We start from the raw sequence: 16,566 nt of genomic DNA, 5'->3' as shown, positions 1-16,566 counted from the left end.
AATAATTCGCTTGCGTGTAGGGGTCTTTAGCAGTGGGAGGAAACCGGAGGACCCGGAGAAAACCCACGAGGTTGGACAGGCGACCCTTCTCCGTGTCACGTACAACCGGGGAATCGAAACCCCGCCAGTTGACTCAATGACAGACCGTACGTATGATTGCCCCGACTAGGCTTTTCAAGACGGGCATGCGGCATAAAGTGTGTCACGAGGGAAATTTTGCCCAGGCAGCGGCACTATGACCTACTCTTATATGCCTTTAAATAGAAATGAAATAAAATAGGGTTTAATGCCCTACTGTTCTGCCCCGACAAGGCTATTCAAGACGGGCATACGGCATACAGTGTGCCATAAGGGAAATTTTGCCCAGGCAGCGGCACTGTGACCTACTCTTATATGCCTTTAAATAGAAATGAAATAAAAAGGGGTTTAACGTCCTACTGTTCTGCTCCGACTGGACTAATGAAAACGGGCATACGACATACAGTGTGCTATGAGGGAAATTTTGCTCGGCAGCGGCACTATGACCTACTCTTATATCGAATTCCAACTGCGTAGGGGTCGTTTACGTGTACACCAACGTATACACGGGACCTCGGTTTTTCGTCCCATCCGAACGACTAGTCATCCGTCCTTGTCAGGCTTTCCTTCCTGCACCAGCCTTTAAATAGTAAATGCAGGAGGACGTATATATTACATCAAGACCAGCCGTACGGTGATTTGGGTATTAGGTAGATCAAGTGTGTTATTTCATTTAGTCATGGAACAAGTTTTATTCTACATGATTTTTGGGCCATGAATTGGTCCCCAAGCGGCTAAAGTTAATATCCGATTGACTTTAAATTTATACACAGTGCTTTAGGTCATGACACGAAGAATCCTATTGATTTTAATTATTTCCGATACTTACTGCCATAGTTATGGCCCTTGATCACTATGAAAAATCCCGTGGATGCTTTAGAGACCATAGTTATCATCTGATTGATTTTATATTTATACACCGTGTTTACGCCTACATATAATCGTTTTGATTGACTTCAGATTGATACAAAACGTTAGCATGGGCCAAACAAATTCTAATGATTGTCTGATAATGAGTTGTTACTCTTAGTTACAGAGAGAGAGAGAGAGAAATGGGGTTTAACGTCCATTCGACACAAACTAGGTCATTTCGGGACTAACATATGGTTTAATTTTATTTCTATAATTCGCTTCCGCGTAGGGGTCTTTAGCAGTGGGAGGAAACCGGAGGACCCGGAGAAAACCCACGAGGTTGGACAGGCGACCCTACTCCTTGTCACGTACAACCGGGGATTCGAAACCACGCCAGTCGACTCAATGACAGACTTTATGATACAGCGCGCTCACGCTAACCACTCAGCCATCCAACCCCCCTACTCTTAGTCAGATTTTAGTGTGTTATAAATGTTTCATTACCCACAAAAATAAAAATATGCGACTGCCCGTTCGATTTAGCTGCTGTGGGCATATGTTTCGTTGCCTGGAAAAAGTCTAAGACTCCGCCAATTCATATTCGATCGATAAATGGACTTAGATTCCTATTCCAAGATGGCTGCAATGACGTCATTGTCAGTTCCTGTTGAAATGGTTTAGTAAGAAAGACGACTGGTTTATTAGTTTCAGCTGTAATTGGACTGGGAAACACAATCCGTAATATCTCCACATTCATGACTTTATCTAGGGAGATTGAGCACAAAACAAATCAATATATAAAATCCAATTAAATTGACATTTATACTAGACCAAGACCGAGGGTGTGTCATTTTGAATGACGACTAAGGAATATATTTTATTCCCAAACTTATCTAAATGAACTGCTCGCACTTGTTTTAAAACACCAAAAACATGCAACATAGATCTTTGCCTTTTTAAACGTTAGGATATACTGGACCATTCCGCACACAGAGAACTATCTACTTTGAGAATAGATCTCTGCTCTGAATGGCCACCAGGTTGAAAAATTAATTTACTATTTTATTATGCAGTTCTAATCTGTTTTACATATCTTCCACACGCACAAATACAAAAATAAACATTTTTCGATTTATGTGAAAATGGAAGCTGTATAGGTACTTCCCAATGTAGAAATTAAAATATCGGTCAACTAGCTTCGTGATAGGACACCTATAAATGCCTACTTCTGCTCGTCTTTCTACCCCCACCGCCAACCTGCACCGATTTTGCATGGCGATTTTCGTTGACTTTTTGGTGTAGAATCAAAAAGGGGTTTGATTGTACATTTTCTGTCAAGTTTTGGAGAAATTTCATTACTTTGGGGCGGAAAGATAACAGTTCGTAATAATTTGGTTATATTGAAATGTAGGGCGGATAATTACCCTGTATGGTACTTCCAGTTTGTGTATCTTAAGATGTCCATGGTGAACCTTATACATGGGCTAAATATATTTGTTAAGGCCAGCTCAATTTTCGTCAAGGTCGCTGGGATGTAAATAAGGTTAGGGCACGTGATTGTTGCCGAAATTGAGTGTAGGTTTAAGGTAAGCATTAGGGCTAGGTCCAGGGTTAGGTATAAGGTTGGGATTAGTGCTAGGCCTGTTTATATTTCGTTACCTTTGACCAGATTTGAAGTTGGCCTTATCAAAAAGATCTAACCTTATACATACTTTTGAGCAAGCAGTTACTGTGGTAGAAAAAGATCAACCCAACCAAAATATTTTGGAAAGTTAGAACTGGTTGAAGAGACGAGTTAATGGGGAAATTAATGATGATATAATTGGGTCTATTCGTAGACAGATAACGTTATAGTTTCGTATGACACTGGACATGGCCACAATTAAAGATTTCATGATCTAGCCACAAGGCACCCAACCCCCCAAACAAAACAGGATAACATTTTGTTAACTAGTATATATATTATCTTTTTGGTGCTCCAAGATGTAGCTCAAAGCCAACCATATAAAATGACCGACAACAATCAACTATCATTTAGAGAGAGACAGAGAAATGGGGTTTAACGTCCACCCAACACAAACTAGGTCATTTCAGTACTAACGCATGGTTCAAATTTATTTCAATAATTCGCTTGCGCGTAGGGGTCTTTAGCAGTGGGAGAAAACCGGAGGACCTGAAGAAAACCCACGAGGTTAGACAGGCGACCCTACCCCTTGTCACATACAACCGGGGAATCGAAACCACGCCCGTTGACTTAATTGACAGACCTTATGGTACAGCGCGCACGTGCTAACCATGCGGCCACCCCCATCCCCACCCGAACTATCAGTTTAGCATAACTCCATTAAGTTAACACAGTTAGAGCAAAACAGGTAATAAAATATTAAATTACAAACACGTAGCATTCTAATTAAATTCAAATCAGTCTACACTATTTTTCAGTATACACGTACATAATTATAATCAACAATAAAAAACAGAGATTATAGTTTTATAAAAATTCAAACGATAAATCTTCTATAATATAATATTAACGGCAGTAACGTGGCTAGAGTGAGTGGTGTTGGGGGCTGTCTACTTCATTGAAAATGTTTTTTACTCCTGTACTGTAGGCCCTTTTAGCAGAATTATATTTAGTTTTCGTGGGGGTGGCCATCTTAAGGACCCCCCGGGCTTCGCCATCTCTAGCCACGCCACTGTCTAACAGATTATCCTATACAACAGTCAAACTATAGACAACACTCTAGCGGACAGAGGGAGTCCGCGGTCAGGATACTGACATAGCGTATATACTTATAACGAGTTATTGTTATAACGAGTTATTGTTAACTGAAATACCAATAACGAGTGTGGTATAACACTAAAGTAACGTATTCAAAGTTCAGTTTCTCTACACACAATTCTTTAAACAAAACACACATCAAATGGTATAAAATGAGCATTTTAACCATATTTATGTAAAAATATCGTAGAGAACCTTATCACAAAAGAGAAAGGTTGTTGATGGATCATAAGGGCGGTTAAAGAAATAACACACTTTGTCGTATACCATTTTATACCTTAATTTATAGAGACTTTTAATGGATTTCAAAATGATTTTTTTCCATTGAAGCACCATCCATGCATAAATTATACATAACATACATGTATTATTAATTGTTTTCCAAAAAATGAGTTAATTCACGTCAAATCAATTTTATTTTAAAATGTCTATGTTTCTTCTAAGACCAGACATTTGCATACCTTGTTGTGCTCTTTTTATCTATGATACGACAAGCTCTACAGTTATTACCATTGGTTGGTCCACAATAACCATCGGTACGTCTGTCATCCGTCATAACACGGCGACCACAATAATACTTTCCAGTTATTCCTTTTCGACATGATGCGCCGTCTCGATTAACCAACCATCCCCGTGGAAGTATCCGCACGTTAACATCTTTCTTCATACAGCTGGAGCAATTACATCCATTGGTTGGTCCACAATAACCGTTACAACAAGAACAATGCCCATCCAATTGCCGCATACAATAGTACTTCCCAGTTTCACCGAGACGAACGGGATGCCCAGGTTCATACAGTGTCTTGATGCGATCATTATTAATATAGGGATTAGACGCATCGATAGGGACTTCCTCTTCAAACAATTTCGATGATCCTTTTAATAACGCATCGGTATGCTCTGTATTTAAGTGGTTCAAAAAGTCATCTCGTGTTCCTTGAAATCCACAAGCTTTAGCTGAACAACTAAAGACTTTCTTTGGGCACGTCAGTTCATGACTCTTTTTCTCTGATCTCGTTAGTTTTATTCCGCAATTATAGACACATCCGATTTCCAAACCTCCTATGATTCTTCGAGCTAATGGAGACGGTGTGGCGGTATAACGAGCACGGCATGTTGGACACGCGTTATTTTGTAATCTATCCAAGCAAGATTCACAAAATATGTGGTGACAGCAGCTAGTTTCTACAGCAGCATCTGCTATTTCCAAACATATAGCACAAACGAAATTATCTTCCATCTTGCTCAAACTTTAATGTTTTATTTTATTTCCTTGTATATATTCCCCTGAAATAGAAACATTAAAGTTATTTTTAACGTTTCCGGACAACGGAGTGTTTGATGATTTTGTTAAGAATTGGTTTCTATGGGAATATTAATTTATTATGAAACAATGGACAGTATACTTTCACAAACCTCGGTGAAGATTATAGCTTTTACAATACAAAAGTACACATAATCGGTTAGCATGTGTAGTCCTAAAGTAAACTAGAAGAGTTATCTTATCTTCCGGATAACTACCACAAGCACAACCCATATTACTACTTAGCAATAGTTTGTATTTCAAGAACCAAAGCTGTGGCTTAACGCCCTGGTGAACCTACGAGCGTGGGTCAATTCAGTACCCTCGAGCGATCTCTACCCCGCCCCATAATTTATAACTAATTGCTCAATCTCATCCATAGTTGGTGCATTACAGTAGGGTGTTAATCCCAATTTCGTTTCATTTCAATTCGTTTGCTCAACCTCGACAGTAAGCGCTATGCATGATGTGTCCATTATATGGATAAGCGAACTGCCAATATTTCAGTCGAATTAAGTTCAAAACAAAATTATGCCTAGCACGGTTTATAATATCCGTTAAACTAAATTGGTTTCTATATTTAATTTGTTTTGTTATAATTTTTCAAAAGTGAATATACACAAAGATTAATTTTTAATTCGAAATGTACCCAAGTGTTTCTTTGCGAACGATACATAAATGTGTTTGGATTTTAATAACCACCTGCATACAGATCAGGAGGAATAACAATGAAAGAGGTCGAGATTGGATAAGTAAATGGTATATATGTTGGTCGATTTCTGAATCATATAATTGTCTTAAACTGTATAGCCTTTATGCTGGCATATCGGGCGTTAATGTGAATGTCAGCTTAAGTTTAGATTTTGTCTCTCGTAAAGTATTGTTTAATCCAAAACTGTTTAATCCAAAGCCCGATGATCAGAGTTTATCTACCCGATCGACTTTCGTGAGCAAAAATATGATTATTTCAATTAACAATACCTTATGAATACCCCAAAACGACAGATACGCATCTAAAACAACGTTGTGTAATGACCTTTAAAGGGACCAGGAGACGAAGTTGGCGCATAATTGTGGTTTGTTCCCAATCATTATCATAAACCTATAGCGAAGACTGTTCAGCGTTAATGGGCTTGATCCTTATTAAATAAAGCTTAATAATTATTGACAGTCTGAACACAGTTTATGCCTTCAATTCACCATATTAATATATATATAAATGGATGGTCTGTGTAGAAATAATATTTATTTCAAAATGGCAAACGCTTAGGTTAACATTCGCTTCATCTCCATTTCACTAGCTTTATGAAACAAGAACAAAGTAAAAAAATGTCGACAGCTTGATTCAAGAATTGACCATTTGAAAATTAAATGTGACTTTAAGTGTTGATCAGGATGGAACAAATAATAAAAATATCCTATTTAGTTGGGCTGTAGAATGTTATAATGTGTAAATTATTGTATTTTATCCTATATATTGATAACGCATTTGTTTGTGTGTGTACAATTATTATAATTTAATAAAACCTTTATTTGTTACAATCGATGCAGTTTCTGCTTTAAATGAGAAATGGACTATAGTTTATAACACCATTCTTCTCAGATTAACTCTGGACTAGCGGCAAAATATGATATCATTGTCTGCCGGCATTCCGGGAACACCCCATGATGGTGTAGGCCAATTTTAGCCAAACCATGGTCACACCGTGGCTATAATATTATTCAAATAAATGTTGCTTTTTTAAACTCTGGCTTTAATATTTAAATAAATATTGCTTTTTATAGATTTGTCGGCTAATACTTAAAGGCGAGGTTTTCCGCGAGCCACGTGATCTCCACTTTCCACTCGATTAACATCACCCTCGGTATCCCAAGTGGTCTCATTCCGTTCCACTCCACTATACCCTGGGCTAATCCATAGGGTTTCCATGATTTCAAATTATCTACCCTGGCCTTGATTGTAGCTTGAGTCTACGAACCAATCAAGAAACCGTTTATAACCCAGTCTTACTAATGGAACGGCCATCGTTTCGCGTTCGTTTTTATAAGGATAAAAAAACCCATTCATGTCCATTTACTGAATGATTTATATGAATAATGTATATATTTTTAATTCATTTATATTTTTTATGCTATCAAAATATGTAGTATGTTTCGCTGATTTCAAATATGTATAACATGTATGTTTTACTTTTGTTATATTGTTACTTGTTGTTAATAAATACGCATTTAGTGTAATTTGGCCTTCTCTTGTTTTTGCTTGAGTAAAATTAGGCTACCTTCTGGCTATATCATAACTTAGTCTCTTTAAAAGGTGAGTCTTTGTGTTTTGCTTGTTTTACCCGATGAGAGTTAGTTCCCTTTGTCAACTTTCTTTTCAATTAAGGATTTATGGGATTGGTCGATAACATATCACAATTATCAATAACAGATAACTGGAATACATGCCCCCCCCCCCCGGCATACTGAGGATAGATTAACACGAAACCGCGTGCTGACGGCGCATTTCTTCTACATGGATTCTTCCTCCTACCTATACATCTTATTCATTTTGCAACGGAATAAAATCAAACGGAAAGAAAACCGAAGCCCAGAAAATGCATTGTATTTTCGGTAAGAGTGAAAATAGGTAATATTACAGGACCTGCACACCTGTCGACAGCAGACGATTTTTAAAATACTTATCATTTGCTTAACTTACATTGATAGCTAAAGGGATCACTTAAATACATTTAATTTAAGCATTTGGTTTTATTGATACAATCCTATACGGCAGTTGTAATATAAACAGTATTTAAAATAAAATTTTATTGTGTAAAAAGTGCATGTAACATTAATCAAAATAGTAGATACGTTTAAAGGCTGGCGCACACTATGCGACAACTTTGGCGATTTCGGTCGCCGACGATGAAAAATCTAAAAAATTACTAGTGTGCACCCGGTCGCTAGCGATTTTCCGTCGGCGATGGCCGCGGATATATGTTTGATATGATCACTCAAGTTATCGCTTTGTCGACAACAACTCGTGTAATGTTTTCACTTCGGCGACAAGTTGAGCTACAACCTAGCAAAATAAAACCACATATGAAACAAATTAATTTTGGTTATTTTTCTCATGTGACATTACGACAAACGAGGTTTCACTGAATCTATAGTTAGGCCTAACTTACTTATTGAAATTAAGCTTACTATTGTTGATCTAATTAAACGTGTGAACTGTAAATTAAATTTTGTTAGACTATCTTAAGAAAAGATGAAAAATATCGAATACATACGGTTCCGTCTATATAACAATATACTCATTAATAATATAGTCCCAGGGGCGGATCTAGGAATTTTGAAAAGGGGGGGGGGCGCCGCAAAATGGGGGCACTGACCGCGGAGACGGGGCACGCCGCTGAGAGGGGATTTTTTTTTTTGGGGGGGGGGGGGGTCCCCAAGAAAATTATCCGTCATTATCTTGCATCTGTAGCCATTCCAAGAGCTATTTGGCTGATATTTTCGTCTAAGTAAACGTTCGGAAATCGTTGAAAAATAGCCTTAGAATCGAGCAAAAAAGCCAGTTGAACATGCGACTCGAAAATTGTCAAGGCGAGCGAGGCATTATGATGGGGAAAAAGACGAATCTATTCCCTAGCCACTTCACTATTTAAGCCCTGTAACTTGTACTTTGTACTGTCCACACATGAAACAATGCTATATCAAGTTGGGGGATCACGTGGCTAAGTGGGTAAGACGCTAGCTCGCTAGCCTGGAGGTCGGGTGTTCGATCCCTGCATTAGCCGAGAAAGTTCATCCAGATTTTCCGGCGTGGTTCTCCCTTGTCAGTGATGCAGTACGGAGGGGCTGACAAGGAAAGCTGTCTAGTCGTTCGGATGGGACGAAAACCGAGGTCCCGTGTACACATTGGCGTGCACGTAAAAGATCCCTTGGCAGTTGGAATTCGATATAAGAGTAGGCCGTAGTGCCGCTGTCCGGGCAAAATTTCCCTCATAGCACACTGTATGGCGTATGCCCGTCTTCATTAGCCCAGGTTAGGAGCAGAACAGTAGGACGTTAAACTCCATTTCATTTCATTTCATATATCAAGTTGATTCATGTGCGTCGGTGATGGGCATGAGTGTATACGCCGTCGATTCCACAAGATGTCTGTCTATAGACACTCTATAGGATTAGGGCACCGTCAGCTAAACAACAAGAATTCGTTTGAAAGTGAAAGCATTAATTAGACCAGACTGGTGTGTTTGAATCGATGGTTTGAGTCATTTGGGATCCCTGCAACGGGTTGGGAACGGACATATTTGGGTCTGAGAAAGGGCACTTTCAGCAGTAAAAAAGGGCACTGTCGAAAATTAGGGGGGCGCTTAAATCCGCCTCTGTAGTCCTATAGGATTCATAGACGATAATTAGAATGGGCGTTGTTTTTACCTTACTAAAATATCATCGTAGCAAACAGTTTCCTAGATATGACTATATTAGATATATAAAGTATACTGATTATGAACAATGTTATTGTTTTAATGATCTAAATATTCAACTAAGTGATATCGACCAGGGATGTTGATAACCAACGAAATGGCCACCGATCAATCGCAAAATACCCCGCTAACATTAAATACTACGGAATAAGATCGAGTGTAAGAATGGGGCTGGGTAAGAATTTAATATAAATTATATATGTTAGCAGCCAATTACTGACAACCTCACATTCAAGTCTCCATATATAGCTTGTAGAAATATGAGTTCAACATGAGATGGTAGAAGGTCGATAACTGGTACATTCACCCAATTAGCGTGATGTTAATCGTGTGACGTACGAACACATTCATTTTCATAATATGTTGCTACAAATCACAATGGCGGACATTTATATTTATACAAATTGAATGTCGAGGATATTGGAAAGCCTACCTTGATTCTATTATGTTTATCAGAAAGCTTATTCAGTATTCTATGATTAACGATGCCAAGCTCAAATGGTTGCGAAATTGCACGTATCTATCCCTGCCTTTCACGTTGGCCAATAATAGAAACAAAACAGTAAACAAAGGTCGATAACTCTATCATGATCAGACCACTATTAATTTCTCCCATTGACTTCAGTGTCAATATTGTCTCTTTTCCGGAGTCCATCTTTTCCCAAAATTTTCGTTGGTCTGAATGCTTTTCACTACAGACAGAAAAACAAATGGTCATGTCTTTGCACCAAATTTTGTACGAATTTGATCACCAGAATTTTGGGATACATAAACTGAAAGTAGCATACTAAAACATGTACATATCACTGTAACCAACCTGTTAAATCTTGTGATCTTTCCGCCTCTAAATCATAAATATTTACCAAAATATGGCAGAAAATGTTAATTAAAACCCCCTTCGTCCATTCCAGACCAAAATAAATCACTGGTTTTGTTCTACATTACTAATTAATTTTAAATGTATTATTATTAACTGTGAAGTTTACATAACTAACAAGATTATTATTGAAATAAGTTCAGTGTTGTATTCAGAGAAATATTTGAGATTCTTCTTCTGCACTCACTGTGTTATGTAAGATACAGGTAGCCAAAGGCGCTTTATATTAAAAGTGACAGCTAAATTAGACAACGCAATTCCAATAATAAAGTGAGTATTTATAAATAACAAGAAGCTCTTGTTTTAATGATGTCCACCGTCACTAACGACATTATCAATCATGGTATCCTTTGTTACTATGATGTAATAAACGTATTCCCCCCTTGTTTGAGTGAACATGTCAGGTATAAGGTTCGTCCTAATACCATTCATCTTACCGTCTTATAATTTATATGTAATAAATATAGCAATATTATGTATGCGTGTGTACATTTTTGGCTATATAAAGCCGAGCAACGATTTCATTTGCAGTTGTATCTTTGTCGAAACTCCAAGCACATCAGCATACCACGGTAAGAGGAACACAATTTTAAAAATATCGGATATTTCCACTTTTGGAATATACATATCATGGTTAGTAAGGTTTCGCAAAATATTTATACTAGTATTCTCCCCGACCGAGTATTCGAATATTCGATCGCAGAACTCATGTATCCGAATACTAGTCTGATATTCGAATAATCGGCAAAAATTAAATTTTATCTATCTTAGCTAGTTTTTAATAGGAATAACTTTTTCAGTAGTAGCAGCACTTCATTAAGGATATCCACCTGCTCTGAAGTTGCATTATTATCAGCAGTTGGTTCAAGGGTTCTGTAAGTTTCCAGCACCTACATCATCGTGTCCGGAAATCGATGGGGCATCAATTTCCCGACGTAGTTAATATAGCCAAGTTATAGCTCACAAGGCGTTTTAATCAGTTTTAATTGGCTCTACTAATCACCGGCAAGAACAAAAAAGAGGGGCATTTTTGTCAATAGCGCCCATAGCTACAAGAGATTGACCAACATTGAATGATGTGTCATAGATATGCATATTCCTGCTCATCATACACAAAATGAAATGATTGTTGATAATTACAATTTGGAAAAACGGCGTAATACGTATATGCAGGAACTATAGCTTACACAGGATAAGGGTTTGATAGATAGATATCATGTAAGTCCTATAGCAAAAATCGGTTTGATTGGCGAAATTTAACAAAATATATGGATTCATCCACGTCTCAACAAACCACCTTTTTTTCACCTATGAGCAAGATACTTACAATGCATGCAGCTAAGATTCTTGAATCAGTCAATTTTAGTTGTTTACGAAATCATTTAAATTTTGGATATGAAGTTTAGAATATGCATATCGTTCCTTGTAGGTCATATTTTTTTTTATGAAATCATATTAGTTTTGGATATTACGTATTTCGGTCGCTTTTTACAACATCTTGGGCGCTATTGACAAAACACGTTCTTGTAAGTTCATGTCGGTGATTGGTTGGACCGGTTGAATCAGCTTGAAACCAGATATTGTATTCATGTTACACTTCCTAAATAATTTTTTTTTATAATGTCTTAAAATGTTTGTGGTAATGGTATTAAAGATACTTGAGAAATAATCCATATTTATTTGAAGTTCTGGTTCCTCGAATTTCCATAGCAGCTATTCGAATACTATTCGGCTGTTTAAATGATGATAATTTTATTATTCGCCTAATATCCGGGTTGTGATTTAGTTCGAATTGCAGAACATAAATTTATACATTGAAATTTGGGATTCTATTCACCCACATTCGACCTTCTATGTAAAAGAAAAGTTGGACATACTACAGGTTAATTATTGTATTTGAGAAGGGTAATTACTCTACTGCTGTGATTGACATTCATTGAGTTCGTACAATTCTTTAAAAAACGAATTAAATAAATCAAAGAAATATATCATAGAATCAGATGACACAACGTTCCTAGTCAGTCTTTGTTTCAGACTTGTTTGTTCAGACTGGGTTAGTTTATCGTATTTCTTATTTCTCAGATGAAGACCTGTAACCTGGCACTATCATGCTGCTTGGCAGTTTTAACTATCACATCACAAGTGACTTCACAAGGTGAGATTTTCCTTTAATTTCTATTATCTTTTATTATTTGGATATATACATATTAAAATCAATTATTTGATAATCTCGACCCACCAGGCAATAAAATATATTACAATTGACCAAGGTCACTTTTAATCTTTAAAAGTAAATGAGACGTAGTATCCGGTGTTCTAGAATGGGGAAACAGGCATTATAATATAATACGGCCCATATAATTAAGTTCCATGTCCCAAGTCAACTATTTCAACTTCATCAATGCCAGTATTGGACAATATCGATATAAGATGTTAGATTAATGTCGCTTGTACTATCTCGTGGACCCCCCCCCCCCACCAACTGCTAAAGAACCCTACGCAAAAGTGAATTATTGAAATAAAATTGAACTATATGTTAGTCCAGAAATGAACAAGTTTGTGTCGAATAGACGTTAAAACACATCATTTTCTCTTTCTCACTAGATTCATAGATACATGTAATATGTACAAATATATCGACTCATTATTATTTTGAATACATAAAGGGTAGATTTATAACTTATAATATTCTGTTTCAAAATAATTATAGTGGCAGAGATCAACAGACAAGGTCCTATCACATATTGACAGATATTTTTAATATTTGTATAATTAACGCTAAATTGGATACCTTTTCACGGGAGTTGATAATGATACTAGGGGGACACCGCATGCTAAAATCTTAATTACTATTTTAAAACTTGTATTTGATGGATTAGATATTCGACACAAGCATTTATTCCGTTGCAATTACAAGGAATCGATGGTTTCTTGTACACAGAGTAAATTGATGTAGACCTGAATTATTAATAATGAACGTCAACCGGGACCTTTAATTGTGGAGTTATCTCCCTTCGTTGTTCAGTCCTAATGTGTAAATTGACTATTATTTCCATTCCAAACTATTGAATATTTATATCAATTATCTTACAGTTATGACTGGTGGTCATGTCCGATCTCGACAGCCGTTGATGCCTGTAGCACCAGTGGTGCCTTTTTATACCGCCGATATGATAGACACGCACCAAGATTATATGGCGGATTTGATGAGCTACCGAATGCAGATGGACATGCTCCGAGGTAGGCATATTATAACTTATTAAAAACGGTGGTAAACCAAGATCAATTTTAAATCAAAAAAAAAATAAATTAATGCGCCTGCATTTCCACATCATCAAACACAATTCATGCATTCTTAGAATTGTTACATGTATATTTGTTGTATTGTGTTATTGTCATTTTTGTAATTGTATGCTGCTCCTCGTGGGCGTTTTTATGCAATAATTTACTTACCTACCTACTTACTTACTTAGAATTAAACAAGCTTGTTTGCACATATCGTGACCTTCAATATCACTTATTCTAATATGAATTTGGTTTTGGTCTTTAAAATGGATTTACGGACCAACCGGGACTTTAACCAACATATTCGCGTATAGTGTTGAAGGGACCAAATCGCTAATATTTGGGACGTAGAAATTGACCCAGGTGGGTCGCAACGCATATAATACATTGCAATCTTTAGCGTCTGGTTATTCCAGTCTACACCGATAGTATTTATTGCGCATGCTATCCATTTGTCTGCGATATCACCTCGGTGAAAGCTGACGTAAAATACAACTAACTAACAACAACACATTTAAGAATGTGGTCACCGTTTGAGATGAGGTGTGGAATATGTTCATAGAGTCCCTTTTTACAAACGGCGCTGAAACGCATTATTGTACACGATTCGTGTACCAATGGTTAAAAGTTTATTTTGTCTTAAATATTGGATATCAGAGGCCCATCTTTTCCCGGTAAGATCACAACACCAATGTTGATTTAAATTGACAAATAATTCGTGTTTTCAATGTCGAGGACTTTGGATGAAATTGAGTTAGAAACGTAGCTACCTTAATGATAGACCCAACTTTCCCCTTTAGAAGCTTTTGAAGACACGGTGTGTTTATTTATCAATTAACACTATCCTTACCATTTCCATTTCCAGGACTCTCTTCAAACGGCTACCCCGCAAGTCCCCCAATGATTAATTCCCCTTATTACCAACCGCCTAACAGACCAGTCAACCAAGGACAGGCACCGCAAGTGACCATCATTGAAAGACCAAGATCAAACACATTTCGTAACCAACCAGTAAATAACCAACGATTCAGGAGTTCTAAGGCAGGGACCCGACAACGGTCCAATCCAGGAAACATAGTCTTATTGTCCCGTAAGTATAATTTTGTCGCGGGGGGGGGGGTTAGTGTGGCCTAGTGACCACTAGCTGGCGGGCCACCTCTTGGATGCCGTTTCCTTGCCTGGTGTGAGCGTATGTGGCTTGGAGATAAGAGTGCCTTCTGAACCACGTGGGTTTACTTCGGATACTCTGGTTTCTTCCCACAGAGTGCGCCAAGATAATAAAAATAAGAATTGTCTGCGATCTGCGATATCAACTAGGTGGAAGCGGACATTAAACACCACCACCAACAACTAGAGATTTCACAGTAACTGATATAAACGACACATGCATCAACTTTTTATGGAGTATAATGTGATTGCCACCCATGGATGTTCGTCCATAATTATTGTAAAACTACACCCTCTCATACTTCACTTTCCAAAGTCCCTTTTGTCTATGTATTTATTTAACAATGTTTAATGTTTTCCTTGTAGGTAAGAAGAGATTCCTCCGTATGCCTTTCGGGCCTACTATGCCCTTTGCACCAGTAGGAGGTAATTAATTTGTTCTAAAGACAAGATTAATATATAATGTATGTCCTACGGGTGAGCAATCGGACACACCATGTCCTTTGCACCATTAGGATATAATACACTTATTTTAAAGATTGATATATTTTTTTATGTGGTAATAAGATTGATCATTTGGATCTGCCGTGGCATTTGTACCATTAGGACGTAATGCAATTGTTTTAAGATATGATTAATATATTTAGTGTGTTTTAATAAAGTTGATCCATACCCCTCGGGCCACTAACAGGTGATGAACTTGCTTTGGAAGTTGGATTTGTTTATTTGTTTACGTTTTAATAAGTCATGCTTTTGTGCAGAGACGGAGTGATTAATTTGTTAAGTTAGTGTGACTATATTTTTATATTCTAATAAGTATGGTTATTGACTTTTGACTAATTAATGAGTGGTAATTAATTTGTTGATTTCTAAGACAACCCAATCATGCCTTTCGGTCTACTGGGGGAGGGGGGCAATGAATTTATTTTGAAGTTAGAATTAATACACGTTTATGCGTAACAAAGTTAAACATGTCCATCATGTTTTAGCACATTTAAACCAAAGGTATAGCAGTAATGAGGCGAATTTCTAAACTTTCGAAAATTAGCAAAACTTATTCTACACCCTGCTTCTTTCTCGTTTTAGGGATTAACCCTTACATGAATCCTTTGGTTGGTGGAGCTATTGCTGCTGGTCAGATGGTTGCTCGTCGTAATATGTTAGGTAGATTTGGCCGACGACCAAGAGCTAATACTAATAGAATTAATTCCCGGGCTATGACACTGGACCAACCTCAACCCGATCAATTCCAACAGGTGGACAGTTTAAACAATTTTAACAATGTAAACAGTTTGAACAATGTAAACAGTTTGAACAATGTCAACAGTTTGAACAATGTAAATAGTTTGAACAATGTGAACGATTTTAACAATTCAAACGGGTTAAATACTTTGAACGGTATCAATACTTTAAATAATAATGTTAACGGGGTTACAGCCTTGGACACAGTGAACAACCTCAGTAGTATGGCCAATGTAAACAGTTTAAATGGTGTCAATAGTGTTAATAATTTTCCTGGTCAAGAACAAATTCCACCCCCTTATTAATACAAGTTTATTTATAAAGGAAATTTATTTTTATAATTTGACATGTTATTCAACTTTTTTGAATAAAGTTGATAGCAATGATGTATGAATATGTTTGTTTCATAATTCAGTAATGATTCGAATATGTAACTTGACTTGTACCTAAATTTTAGATTCAACAGATTTAAATTAATAACTATGTCAAAAAAAATATTGCA

At 37.0% G+C, this 16,566-nt stretch overlaps 1 long non-coding RNA gene and 1 other non-coding gene across 2 annotated transcripts; one reads left to right on the top strand and one right to left on the bottom strand.

Annotated features, from left to right (window-relative positions):
- Positions 1 to 3,313: 3,313 nt before the first annotated feature.
- LOC126823645 (uncharacterized) lies at positions 3,314 to 10,066 on the bottom strand. The gene is made up of 2 exons (XR_007681240.2): positions 9,927 to 10,066; positions 3,314 to 4,999 (listed from the first exon to the last, which is right to left on the bottom strand). It is a non-coding gene; the product is annotated as an uncharacterized LOC126823645 (long non-coding RNA).
- On the top strand, positions 9,561 to 15,313 carry LOC126823644 (uncharacterized). Its single transcript, XR_008788629.1, has 5 exons — positions 9,561 to 9,668; positions 12,453 to 12,525; positions 13,464 to 13,610; positions 14,521 to 14,745; positions 15,189 to 15,313. It is a non-coding gene; the product is annotated as an uncharacterized LOC126823644 (transcript).
- The last annotated feature ends 1,253 nt before the right edge of the window (positions 15,314 to 16,566 follow it).

This window comes from Patella vulgata, chromosome 6 (genome assembly GCF_932274485.2).
Source record: "Patella vulgata chromosome 6, xgPatVulg1.2, whole genome shotgun sequence".
Lineage (NCBI taxonomy): Eukaryota > Metazoa > Mollusca > Gastropoda > Patellidae > Patella > Patella vulgata.
This window is presented reverse-complemented; position numbering and strand designations above follow the sequence as displayed.